Raw genomic sequence first — 12,768 nt, 5'->3', positions numbered from 1 at the left:
CGCGTCACATTTCCTCCTAACTCCTGTGATGTAACACTTCAAGCTTAAACACATTATGGATTGGTTAGACGGACTTTAAAAAGCGGATCCTGAATGTGGCCAGAACGAGAGCGGTCAATGATCGCTAAGAGATGTTGAGCCTGCGTGCTGGAAAGGCATACTGGGGCTCTCTGGCCTCCAGATCAAGTTGCAAACTCTGTGTGCCACTATAAATAGCACAGTAGGATATCACACTTACAGAGCAGGCTAATGGGGAGACCAGTGGGCCAAAGAGCAGCCACACACAGTCAAGTTACACTTCACGCATTTTCCCCTCCATGCCTCTGTCCCTCTCTCACTCCCTAAGTCCTACACTATTTGCATTTTGAATATCAAATTGTAGCAGCACACCCAGCCTATCTAGTCCTCACAATTTTAAACAAATTGCATCACTACCACAGACACAGCCTGACTTTTGTGTGGGGTGTCTATAAAGAGAAAAGTCCCTTTTTCTCTTGTTTGCTGCGTGAGCTTTGGAACAACCACGGAGAGGAAATGCAACATTAACAGCAGCTTTGACTGATCTGGAATCAACCCATGCTACTGCTATCTCTCACTCACAACAGTTAATCAACTTGCGTCATCGTGGCCTTGGGGAGTTGACGGGAAACGGCAAATTAGGCAGGCACTAGCAATACAGCTGTGAGAAGAGTTGGTTTTGCTGGAACTTTACAGCTCCTGCCACAACTGTCCAAGTGACAATGAGCTGTCTTAGGAACACTCTTACATTGTTGATTATAGGTGTCACTGCAATACGATCTGCACTGCTGGAACAGAGAAGACTACAAACTACTGTGGCTTGGCCCTTGATTTAGAATACCTAGGTTAACCAGCTTGCTCCCTGCTCAACCAAAGCTTAGTGATCAATGTCACTGAAGTAAATTAATGATCATATTAAAATAAAAGTCCATTAATTATCACAAGTCAAACTGGATGCCATCTAGTTAAAGGGAATTCCACATTTTTTCAAAATTTCTACATAATTAAATGTTTACGATGTAAACAATGTCATTCAGAGTGGACTGATTTAAAATGCTCCGTTCTAAAGAAACTTACTAAGTCTAAATTATTCACAGCGCTAGCGATAGAAACCAGACATCTGAAGCATGTCACATACTTTAATCTGTTCATGCCAGAAAGGTATATATAGGGTATTCCAAGCCCAAGTGGTACAGAAAAGTAAACTTATTTTATTAGATTTTTCACTATTTTATCATTATCAATGTTACATTTAAACACAAGTAGGGTCACTGGTCATTTTGGATACTAAATAAAATGGCTGTATTTACATTGTAGTTATCGCAACCCCTCTTGTTCTTATCACCACCACTGTAAAGAAATCTGAGTAAGTTGCTCTACACTGCACCATTTCACATCAAACCACTCTGAATGACTTTGCTTACAGATAAACGATTGAATCATTCACATATTTTGAAAAAAAATGGTGGAAGTCCCCTTTAAAGGCCAATAAGGACACGGAGTTCAATGGCCTCTACAGCGCTACTTTTGAGTTCAACTGAAAGCATGGTAAACACACAGATTGTAGGTTCCACTGCTGTGAGCAGGAATTCTCTTGCTCCAGTAAACTACCACAAACTGGGTTGCAAGTTGCAGCAGCTCTTGACTTGGACTGTAATAGTAAGGCTGAGGAATACTCAGTACGCTATTGTAAGTAGCAACAGTTCAGGTGACCTCTTAATCCGAATCATGTCATAACATTTACATTTAACAGCTGCCGATGTGAACGATACTCTGCATGCCTTGATTAATGTAAGTGAACAGGCCATGGCTCACAGAAGACACTGCAATTAAAACGAAACGACTTATTTTAATATGATAGTAAAAAACAATACTTAGCGTTATAATGGTCTAGTCTATACGATTATACAAGCAAATCCTACAGCTGTACTGTAAGAGTGTCATCTTATGGCACTCAGCCTCCGCTACTGATAGCATAGCTCTACACGGAATCCTTCAAGTGTCTGCCCGAATATGTGCCAAGCTGGCTGCCCATCTGAACAGGCTATTTTTTAACAAGCTAATATAAAAATGCCGAACAAACCGAGCAAAACCATCGGACTATCCGTCCGACATAACCGCTGTAAACATATTCTTTCGTTCAGTCACATGCGGGCCTGATGTTTTTACTAGTCTGTCGTCAGCTCATTAGCTTCCATCGCATGGAGAGCTTAGCTAGCCAGTTAGCTGACGAGGCTAACTACAGTAAGCTAAATGACGTCGCCGCGCTCTCCTTCAGCCTTCTGCTTAGGCTACATCTGCAGGCGACACGTTTAGCAAGCCGAGGAACCACTTCGTGCGTGGCGTATATTTTCCCCTCATACAGATACGCTGTCAGTCAGTCTTACATGTTGTGTTGAGACTGCGGGGTCGAGACAAATGCCGAGGGTTTTGTGTGAGCGCCGCTGTATGTTTTCCTACCCCATTCCGCCGTGTCTGGGAGGGAGGGAGGGAGGCCGGTGTCAAGAGTGACGGCCAGCCGACATCAGCCGAAGCCACTGCCGCCGCCGCCGCCGCTGCTGCTTCGCCCTGGATCCCTCCGGGGCTCGCGAGAAGCTCCGCCGCGCCACGCACAGTCCCAAGCGCGCGGCCGCTGCTCACAAGCGAGATGCTCACGGATTTGTTCTCGCTCGGCTCGAGGCGGAAGACGAGTGCCCGGGAAGACAGCAGATCATGACTCCACAATTGGAGACGGGGAAGGGCAGGACGCTGTGTGCATGTTACACACCATAGCCTAGGTACCACAACACACACACATACACGCACGCACGCACGCACCCAGCTGATGAAACGACTCAGACACTCACTCTAGCGCTGTTTGCTCAAGTCACCGGTTCACTTGCACACTTGTCTAGCGGCACCAGCTGCCACGTTTCTCCTCCACTCGCTACCCAAATCCTAGATCCCTGGCTTTACAAGCGAAAAATATATCCTGGTCATGCTGGAGATTATTTGCTCATTTAATGATTTTGGACATTAGAAATAATCATGACAATAACATTGTTATTTTTATGATTATTATTATTGTGATGATTATTATTATGATTATTATTATTATTATGCAAAATATATACAACAAATACTGCACCCAATTTTTATAGTAAAAATTATAGGAAAATACAGAAATATTATGTGTACAGATGTTATATATATATTAATAATATAAATCTGTATAATCATTATTATTCATAATAATAATATTATAACAAAAATACACACTGGTCATGCTGGTGATGTTTTTATTCATTGAATTTGGACCTAGGAAATACAACTACTACTAATAATAATAGCAATAATAATAATGACAATAATAAGAAAAATAGGTATTATTATTTAGCACATTCTGACAATTCTTATTTTACTGAGTCATAAACTACTCAGCCTGTAATTGATCAAAATGATTTCCACAGAGTCTGCTCCCAAATCAAATAAAAGTCCTGATGCTTTCCTTTATTCTCTTTAAAGCCTCCTTCCAAATAACATAACAGGCCTGATGCTTGATTCTCTTCTCTCTAAATGTCACATAGGAATGTGGTGGCAGTAATGAGAATGAATCTTTGAGGGGCAGCCGTTGCCTCCTGAACTGATCTGAGATCAGTGTTGAGGGGTGTTCGGTTCCCCCCTCATTTCACAGGTGAGCACTCCCTCTGGTGGTGCAGGGCTCTGTGAAATCTCCTAGAGTCCCTGAGGAGGAGCCCCACTGACCTGTATATCACTGTACTGAGTCACTTAAAGCGCAGGATGATGTGTCTGTGAGAATATGCAAACCAGTTTACCTTTCAGTGAATTAGTGTCTGTGTCAAACCTAATTAAGTCTAGGGATGCTTTAATATCAGAATTGTCAGCCAATGATAATACCCTACATTGTTTATGTACACATATACCAATGCCAATATACTAACATAACATTTCGGAGTTGGGTCTACATCTATCTGGATTATCATTATGGAGAAATCTAACATCAATCTATTCATATTTATTTATGTTTATTAATATCACAGTAGCCCAACGTCACCTAAACATTCTACTCTTCCATAGTATAGTAAATACATCTTCAAATATTGGTTTGAAATATTGGTCAAATCTCTAGATCTGCCAGATGCTGATCATTTTTTGATCATTATCTGCCAATATCTAAACTGTTCTGATATTATCATTCTTTCTTAATGAAAACAACCACACCTTCAAAATCAAACTCTGCTTGCCTCATCTATGTGAAGAGAACAGTCTGTTTTTTGTTAAAAAAATCATATTTTTAGTTTTTTTTCTTTTTGTGAAATGTGTGCTGTTAAACTGATATGTCACAACAATTATTTCTCATAGGCTTCTCATGAGTGTAGAACAAAACAGTACAATTGTATTTAACATGCCATTAATGCAGTGAACCAATATTCTCCAACACTTTCATCGCATGTAATCTTATAATTCAGCTATTCACTATATACAATTTGTCAACTGTTTTACTTCTTGCCAACACACATTTTCAATTTCAGTACAATTTTTGATTCTAAGGTCACGTTTTGAGTTGATTTTCGATATTTTTTGTGTGAAAAAAGTTTTATTCCTTCAGAGCTCGTTTTCAGGTACACCTTAAAATGAAAGAAGTAGCAGTACTGAGTCAGAAGAAAACCAACATGCTAAAATATGAAGTGAGAGCCCTGCTGTGGGGCATCAGGTCAGATTTCTTAGGAATGTTTCAGACTAGTCATGCATCCTTACGTCACTTGCACAGAAAGAAAGAAGCTCCGGCTCGATGTTTCAGTCTTAAATGCAAAATCAGCATTATTCTGAGGAAGATATAATGACAGTACTAGATAATTCACTTACTTTCTCAGAAGACACGTCCTTCACCAAGATTTGACTGAGTTCTCTTTGAGTACTCTTTCAACGCACTGCACTTACATTCAACAGATACACCCCCTTGGGGAAAGGGGTCCCAAAGCACAACTAACATTACAAAATGTTCTACTGCATGCTGCTTGGAATTACACTTTTCCTCTCCTAATTCCTAAAAGTTATATAGTGTAGCTTAGGGTTAGACAGTATGATGTGAAAAGGTATACTGCAGTATTTCAAAATTGTGACATGTCAAATTTCTATTCCACATATTAATGGCTAAGTAAACACATTCCAGCCATTTATACTGTTTTGAGGCACGGGAGCCCACCAGTAGGCAAGCTGTTAGAAAGAGGGGAAAATCAGAGCTGGGAAAACTCAACTTTAGCTGCTTTTGGAGACGCAGATCTACACAAGACAAAGTACAAAAGAAACAGGCCGAATGTCTTTTAGTTCAAATACAATATCCTTTGCTCCTCACAGAACGAGCAAACGGTAACACTGGGCAAGTTCCTTTCTATTTTGGAAAAGCGAAAGTAGCCCAGAGAGCTTTATTGCATCATTTAGCAGCTGAAACTTCCACATATTAATTGAATATTTCTAGCCCAGTTTGAGACCCGTAATTAAAGATTCTAATCCTTGTAACATTTGCAAAAAGGCTGTATCCAAAATTGAAGGCAGAATGCTGTGTCAGTACCTTAGAAGGCAGCATTGTGATGAAGATATCTGCAACCAAATCATGTATGAGATGCACTTCGAAAGCAGTGATACGTCATGTTGTTACCAAGATATGACAGCTCACTGCTAGCTATTAGCATCAGATGTTAGCCTCTTATATCTAGAAAAATGTCTTTGAAGAACGCTAGCTTGCTGAACTTTTTATAACCAAAATAAAAAGTGTCATACAACCCAGCTTCTCTCCTCCACTGAGTTAGTGCTGGTGTTTTCTGCTATTTTTTCCAAACCACATCTATGCTGACACAAAGGATTATAGGATATGCAAGGAATCAAAGAAAACATCTACACTGCTTTCAAAAAATGGCCTAATAGAGGAAACTCAGCAGGCAACATTTTATACAAAAATTCGATTCAGACATGACTGGGTGCCTTCTTACCTCAGAATACTGTAGGCAGCATTTATTACGTTTCAGACATAGCCAAAGTTCCAGTTTCAAGGCAGCAGCTGATCTGTCATCTTGGTTGTCACCATGCCAACCAAGTAAACCAGTTAGCTTTAGTTAGCCAGAATCAAACATGTTCTATGGTGAGCAGAGCTGTTGAAATAACACAGGATGAGAAGTCAAAAAGCAGAATAAATGCTTTTACGTCACTTTTTGCGTCACTTACCTGTAATACTATATATACCACGGTAACATTTGGAGACAGTTTGGAGGTATTACAAAAACCCTAGTGCAGCTTGGGTTAATGGCCAGTCATTTGTTCATGGGTGTGTGCATAGCATAATAAATATGAATGTTACCAGCAACCAGCATCAAATGTGGCAGTTAAGTTGTTTCAGCAGTAATAGCCTACAATTTGAGTAGCTAGTGCTGTAATATAATATTGTTAATGTTAGCAGCAGATTTATTTGTATGTGATCTGATTTCAGTGCACAGAAGTGTTTGCTTGCTTGTAGGGCACTTCATTCATGTTTAGGGGATTGAACTGGCAACCTTCCAGTCACAAAGCTAGTCCCTAACCTCCAGCCCATGACTGCCCCAAAGGGCAAAGCCTCCCCGTCGGGGAATCGAACCCCGGTCTTCTGGAGATACTGTCCACTATACTAACAAGGACAATTTCGAGGATCCAATGACATTCAGGGGAAAAAGTTACACATCGCAAAACCAGTTTTGAAACATTTTTATATACCACAGGGTGCAATAGATTCAGTTTTTGAAAATGCCGTTCATTTTTCCTAGACAGAGAAAACATTTAGATAGATAGGCTACCTATCTGACAGAATGCTTTAAATGACCTTAGATTTATCAGGATAAATAACATCAAATAATCTAGTCTGCTTCTTGAGGTATAACAAAATGTAAACTAATTAGTTTACCTAGCAAAAACATCATAAAACAAATAGTTAAATAGATTTCCCTGATGAAAAAGACTGATCTAAACTGGTATATGCTTGTTTATGCTGGTCTGGTGCTGGTTTAGCTAGTTACCCAGCATGGTAGTGCTGGTTGATCAAAACATAGCATATGCTGGTTTTGGAGGTGACCAGCTATACTGGTTTTTCTAGCAGAGCTGACAATGATTTTCTGCAAAATGGTTTAAATTTCTATTAACTTACAGCATTAAAGTTAAGCTCTTTTCACCGTTAAGAGGAACCAAAGGTGCTGAAGTTCTGTACTGGTTCACTCAGTCCACTTTAACCCCTGAGTTGCTTGAGTGCAAGTCAGCACATGTTGGTGACAGTTACAAGAAAGAAAATATACTTTTTAAATGGTTATTGGACTTGTTCGAGAAAATAAAATAAATTTGGCGAGACTGATGGCCAAGATTCAGTGTCAATACTTCCGAGTACAAGACTGAGCTCTTGTGCTGCAGGCCTACTTCTAAGGTACATTGGCAGGGGTTTCCATGAAAGATGACAAAAAAGAGACACTCAGAAGAGACCAAGGGGTGTATCTGTAATGGGTATTAAATTCGTTATAGTGCTGAACATTTTTTTGATACTATAAGCAGGACTGGGAAATGAAATAAAAATTCAATCAGTTCATTCTGAGCAGAACCTATAGTTCAGTGTGGCATGCGCCCGCCCCCGGGCCCCGACGATGACGGCCACGAGAGCCGGCAGGAAGGCGGGGCCCAAACACCCAGCGGGCACATGCCACATTCAGCATTTCCATTCCTGCACTCACACCCCAATATAACTTCTCTCTACTAGTCAGAACAAAATAAAATAAAATAAACGGTTAATTCTGTTTCTTTTAGATAGGCTGTATGTAGGCCTAATAAAAATAGTCTAAAAAAGTTTGGAAATCTTAAATGTGTTTGTATTAATAAGGACTGAATGAAATCACACAAGATTTGATGTTGGTCCAAAAACATTTGGGAGATTGGAGGAAAGACACAAATATGAAGGTAGTGGGTTGCACAGAATGAAACATAACTTTACTAACCACTAACGGAAATTCCAAATGAACACTTCTGTTCTAGATCTGTTCAGATTATGTTTTCAGTTGAGTTTTGTTCCTTAAACTGGTTCAGATTCCTGGTGGCTAGGACTGGATCTCTGTAGGGGCCTGGCCACCCCTCGGCCCCTGCCCAGACATGCCACTGCTATGCCTTTGTGCTCACAGGAGACCTATAGATATGTATATAGGTGAACATGCAGTCACTGTTGCTCTCACTGGCCGTTGGTGATGAAAATTGGAAACTGTGTTTACTGAATGGAGATCACATGATTTTCATGTTTGGGTTCACGTGACGTGTGCATTCAAATGAAAAAAGTTATTGAATTATAGAAAGTAATAAATACATTCTGCTGAAGTTTATTTTGTCCACTCATATAGCTATGGAAAAATATACTGCTTTTGGTTATCAGGAAAACTTTTAATTCCAGTCAAATTTGAGCAAATGAGATAAATGTGATTAATCATGATTAACTTTGTTAATCGTTTGACATGCCTATCTTTTACCCTTAAAATCTATAATTGATATGTTCAAACACTCATTTACAACTCACAGGATATGATATTGTTAAACTGTTTTTGTATTTGCAGTTGTACAAAGTCATTTTGAACCTGAAACAGAAAGCAGTTCTATGCCTGTGGAAGCTTATGGAAGCTCATTTTTGGCCCTTATCTTACTGAGCAGCACATATTTTGCAAAACAACTCACCAAAATCATTCTTAAAACTCTAAAACCTAAACAAGATGGACTCTAAAGGCTGGCCTATTCCTTTAATATAACTTTGCATATAAATAACCACAGTCTGCAAAGTATGTGTGTGTGAGTTTTAATATTTTCCTTTTCAGCAGGCTTTTATTATAATTATAAGTGCATGATGTAACATAGCGAAATACAGGATGCATATCATCTTTTAATCATGCTGAAGAGAGAAGTTTTTATGCAGCATATTGTAGAAAGAGTGCGCAGAGTTTAGTTGGTGGAAAATGAATTCCATTGTTTGGGAGTCTAAGTTAAACAAGGCTCTGTAAACTGACAGTGCTTTCTTTAAATACCTTTAACTCGAGCAATTGCAAGTTCATATTCCTTTAGGAAACAGAGCCCTTTTTCCCTTTGTTTCCCAGACAGGGTATTGTGTTACAGTTTCCAGTGCCAAGCCTGGAGGGGAAAGAGAGAGACAGAAAAGAAGAGAGAGAGAGAGAGAGAGAGAGAGAAAGGAGAGAGTGAGTGAGAGCTTATGTGGTTGAGAGAGCAACTGCAGGGAGAGAAGGAAAGTTGTTAAAGAAGGGGAAATGTGAGGAAAAGAGGAGCTCAGGTACACAGCTCTCACTAATGCCTTTTTAATGGCTAAATTGGAGCAGCTTTTATCATGAGCGTATTCACCCGTATGTCTATAAACACAAGGAATCCAACAGCTGCTGTCATTCACACAGGCATTTGATTCATTTCCATGAGAGAAATGAGCCATGGCCTGAAGAGAACGAGAGATGAAGGACAGATAGAGAGACATGCTCACTGAGGAGGGCGAAGAGACGCCCGAATCATTTCCTCTCAGTGCTGATCATTTAGACACCAGAAGCACCGCGTGGGGCGAGAGACACATTTGGCACGCCTGTTTTCTCTCTCTCTGTCTCTCTCTATTGTCTCTGTTCTCTCTAACTCTTTGTCACTCTGTCTGCCTTCTATTCCTTTCTCTCTTTATCTTCTCTGTCTCTCCCTCTTCTCACTTTTCTGTCTGTATCGCTCCTTCTCTTTCTCTCTCTCTCTCTCTTCTTTTTTCTATTATCTCGCTTCTCTCATTCTCCTTCTTTCTGTCTCTATCTCTCTTTCTCCCCTCTCTCTCTTTCTGGTTAATTTCACTCTCTTCTCTTTCTGTCTTTCTCTCTCCTTCTCTTTCTCTCTATCCTATTTCTCTATTTTGTTGTCTCTCCCCCTTTCCCCCTCCTTCTCCTTTCTCTTCTCTCTCTTTCTTTCCCTCTCCTCTTTTCTTTCTCTCTCGTTCTTTTCTTTCTCTTCTCTCTTCTTCTCCTTTTTCTCTTTCTCTCTCTCTGTCTTCCGTCACTGTCTTTCCTTCTCCCTCTGCTCACTTCCTCTCTTCTCCGTCTCTCTTTATCTCTCTCGCTCTCTCTCGCTCCCCAATTACCTTCTGCTACGAACGCCACAACATCAATTAGGCGCGGAGATGAGAGAGAGAGAGAGAGAGAGAGAGAGAGAGAGAGAGGAACCTAACAGGACATGAAGAGAAAGAAAACGAGACAGTGGAGGAAGGTCAAGAGAAGAGGAGGAGAGGGAAAAAAAGCAGCAGGGAATGAACAGATCCTGAGGTGTGGGGAAAGAAAGAAAGAAAGAGAGAGAGAGAGAGAGAGAAAGCAGTGTTGTCATGGAAACTGGCAAGGATCTGAAGACTAAAACAAGAATGGAAATTGGTTTACCCTCAGAGAGAGTGACTGAGTTGGATAACAAGATGAGAGAGCGCGAGAGAATGATATAAAGAAGTGAGTGGATGTATGCGAGGCAGGAGAGGGGAGGTGGTTAAATCTAAGAAACACGTTCAAATTATATGAAAAGAATGTGAAATGAGTCCAGCTTTTCAAAGCCAAAGGTTAATTGCGTCAGGCAGAAGCAGAGCAGCTCTGAAAGAGTCTGGTGCACAGGCAGCGAACGCATCAGGAGCTGCAAGTGCTTAAAAAGATGGCAAAACACGAGCCGTTGGAAGAAAGAAGATCTAATTAGGCGAAATCCATGGCTTGAGTAATTAAGAAGCGTTATTAATTAGGCTTAGGTGAGTGAAGGTGGAGTGTGCGTGTATGTGTTCCTGCACGGGTGCATGCGGTGTGGCAGGAGTGTTGCCTTGTTTGTCTTTTACAGATTTAATTAATCTTGTTAGAAGGGAGTCGTCCTCGAGGGAGGGCCAGCTTCCCCTGCGTTTGTGTTTTATATCGAAAATTGCAATAACACGCAGACACAGAGTGACAGTGCAGGCAGAAGGAGTGCGAAGATTATAGTGCAGTCTCTGTGGAACAATGCAGTTATTAGAGAATTTCAAAGTACTAAAGATTCAGATTTGAACCCACATTATTAAGTGTGGAAACCAAAAGCAGCCCATTTGAGTCGTAGGGTTCCAGGGGGTCCGTTTCTCAGCACAATAAAGTCATGATGTAAGACAATAATGAGCAACCTCAAAACTACTACTTTATTATTAAAATGAAACGTGGTTCATACCACATAAATACGCAAGACATTGTGAGTAAATCTGAAAGCTAGCATGTAACAAAAATGTAACGGTCATTTTTTGGGATGCACTGTTTTGTTTTGGTTTTTTTTTTAGGCAACACTTTTACAAACAAATTGGCCCATTTTTATTGGCCTTTTTTACTCTACATGATTTAAATGAACATATGAAACACATGCATATTTAGCAGACACTCTTATCCAGAGCAACTTACGAAAAGTGCTTTGTCTACTTAGAGAAAGTATCTTTGCTAGTTACAAATAGGTTGGAGAGAAAGCTAGTCCTGAGCTCAGATATTGCTATATATATATATATATATATATATATATATATATATATATATATATATATATATATATATATATAAATAGCAATTTGTTAATGGGCCAAAAGTAGGCAATATAGCACAATGAGTCATATATAATTATAGTACAACATTTTGGTATGTGTGTTTGAGCAGCGTTCAAATACATTTTGCAAATACTTTTTCCAATTCTGATATCTTTACAACCAAATTGTTTGATTTTTTGGGCCAATTTTTATCATTCTCACACTATGTCGCATACTTGAACGCATGAAACACACTAGCACATTTCCCTGTACAGAAATCAGATATATGACAATGTGTGCATTACAAAGATATGACATAAATTAGCATATATGGTAATCCAACTAATATTTGTCATATAAAGACATGTATGCGACATATATAACAACATATTTGAAATTTTCAAATATGGGACATATTTCAGCCATATATCAGCATATACAAACATGTATAACACATCTATATTTAACAATACATTATAGAAAAAAATCATATATGGATGGCATATATGACCTATATGTGGTAGCTTTGTGCTATATAAGGTTTTTATGCATTTCTTTGTTTCTTCCACAAACTTCCTAATGAAGTGACATTTAGTATAATGGCTACACAACTAAACTCTAAAACTTGCACATTGTAAGTTATGCAGTAAAGTCATTCAAACATGAAATAATAAAAATATTGTTTTCAACAGATCTAAATAATTTGATATTTAAAAGCCAAAAGATAACATGGTAACAACACTGGGATGTGTTCAACCTTGTATCAGACATGGATATATGATCCATATATTATGCATATATTTATCCACCCAAATATTAGACATAAATGTATGATCTGTAAATGTCTATCATGTCTGATATTTGATGCATACATATATGTACACAACATATATGTATATATATTTTTAAATATATAGATTTATGATATAGCCATATATCAGATTTCTATATGGGTCTAATAGCCAAAGTTGCAATATAAACAACGTTATTTTTGATCTTCAATAGTCCAAAGTTCTAATTTTTTAAATAACAAATTGGTTTCCTATTTCAATAACATGAAATGTGATTATTTACGTTTCATGTTATTCAACTGTCTATTTAGAACAACGATTTATGCATAATAATAAAGAAATAAATTGGTCGATTGTCAGTCTGAATTTGGTCATACATCCCTA

At 39.0% G+C, this 12,768-nt stretch overlaps 1 protein-coding gene across 2 annotated transcripts in view; it reads right to left on the bottom strand.

Annotated features, from left to right (window-relative positions):
• bcl9l (bcl9 like) overlaps positions 1 to 2,833 on the bottom strand; it is a 68,207-nt gene extending 65,374 nt beyond the window's left edge. Inside the window, exon 1 of one of the 2 annotated variants that reach the window (XM_036561676.1) lies at positions 2,479 to 2,833. The gene's annotated coding sequence lies outside the window, so the exon portion shown is untranslated. Of the gene's footprint in view, positions 1 to 2,405 lie in introns of both variants that reach the window. The other variant, XM_036561674.1, reaches the window with a different exon arrangement.
• Between the last annotated feature and the right edge of the window lie 9,935 nt (positions 2,834 to 12,768).

The sequence above is a fragment of the Colossoma macropomum genome, unplaced genomic scaffold (assembly GCF_904425465.1).
Source record: "Colossoma macropomum unplaced genomic scaffold, Colossoma_macropomum, whole genome shotgun sequence".
In the NCBI taxonomy this organism is placed as follows: Eukaryota; Metazoa; Chordata; class Actinopteri; order Characiformes; family Serrasalmidae; genus Colossoma; species Colossoma macropomum.
Note: the sequence above shows the minus strand (reverse complement) of the source record. Positions and strands in the feature narration are given on the sequence as shown.